The sequence below is a fragment of the Peromyscus leucopus genome, chromosome 20 (genome assembly GCF_004664715.2).
Source record: "Peromyscus leucopus breed LL Stock chromosome 20, UCI_PerLeu_2.1, whole genome shotgun sequence".
Classification (NCBI taxonomy): Eukaryota; Metazoa; Chordata; class Mammalia; order Rodentia; family Cricetidae; genus Peromyscus; species Peromyscus leucopus.
In genome coordinates this window covers 6,490,606-6,492,090 of record NC_051080.1, presented here as the reverse complement: position 1 = coordinate 6,492,090, position 1,485 = coordinate 6,490,606, and the positions used below count along the sequence as shown (strand labels likewise).

Genomic DNA, 1,485 nt, shown 5'->3' with positions numbered 1-1,485 from the left:
ATTCAAGTCTTAGCCTGACCAGTAAGACACCTGAAGGAGATCAAGGGGATACAAGTTGGGAAGAAAAACAATCAACGTATTCTTACTTACAATTGATATTATTTTATACATAAAGGACCCTAAGAACTCTATAAGGAAACACATACAGCTAATAAACAATTTCAGCAAAGTATCAGGATATAACATTAGCACACAAAAATTAGTAACCTTCCTATATACAAATGACAGACTGGAAGGAAGAAATCAGAGAAACAGTGCCTTTCACAAGAGCCTCAAAAAAAAAAAATACCTTGGGGTAACTCTAACCCAGCAAGTGAAAGATCTGTATAATAAAAAATGTAAGATGGGAGCTGGAGAGATGGCTCAGTGGTTAAGAGCACTGGACTGTTCTTCCAGAGGACCTGGGTTCAATTCCCAGCACCCACATGGCAGCTCAAACTGTATGTAATTCCAGTTCCAGGTGATCTGACACCCTCACACAGACATACATGCAGGCAAAACACCAGTGCACATAAAATAAAAAAATAAATAAGTCATCCAAAACTGTAAGACACTGAAGAAAGAAATTGAAGAAGATATCAGAAAATGGAAAGATCTCCCATGATCATAGATCAATAGGATTAATATAGTGAAAATGCCTATCTACCAAAGGCAATCTACAGATTCAATACAATCACCATCAAAATTCCAACAATTCTTAATAAAAATCGAAAAGATAACAAAAACTTTCATATGGAAACATAAAGAACTCAGGATATCTTAAAAATTCTGAATAATAAAAAGGACACCTGAAGATTTCCCTATCCCATATTTCAAGTTGTGTTACAGAGCTATAGTAATAAAAACAGCATGTCATCAAAACAGACATGTTGATCAATGGAATCAAATTAATGACCCAGATGTAAGTCTACACATCCACAGACACCAGAGTTTTGACAAAGAAGCCAAAAGTACACCATGGAGAAAAGACAGCATCTTCGACAAATGGTACTTATCAAACTGGATGTCTGCATGCACAAGAATGAGAATAGATCCACTATGTACCACCCTGTACAAAACTCAACTCCAATAGAACAAAGACATCAGCATAAAACCAGATACACTGAATCTGACAGATGAGAAAGTGAAGAAGTCTTGAACTTACTGGCACAGGAAAGGACATTCTAAACTGAACACTGATAACACAGGCACTAAGATCAATAATTACTATATAGGACCTCATGAAACTGAAAATCTTGTACAGCAAAGGACATCATCATTTGAGCAAAGTGGCAGCCTACAGAGTGCTAAAAAACATCTTTACCAATTAGACATCTGAGAGGGTTAGTAGCTAGAATGTATAAAGGACTAGAAAAAAAATTGAACATTTCCAGGTGGTGGTGGTGCACACCCTTAATCCCAGCACTCGGGAGGCAGAGGAAAGCAGATCTCTGAGTTCAGGGACAGCCTGATCTACAGAGCAAGTTCCAGGACAGCCAGGGCTAC

At 37.6% G+C, this 1,485-nt stretch overlaps 1 non-coding gene across 1 annotated transcript; it reads left to right on the top strand.

Moving 5' to 3' along the window:
• Positions 1-357: 357 nt before the first annotated feature.
• Positions 358-424, top strand: Trnan-guu. Its single transcript has one exon. It is a non-coding gene; the product is annotated as a tRNA-Asn (tRNA).
• The last annotated feature ends 1,061 nt before the right edge of the window (positions 425-1,485 follow it).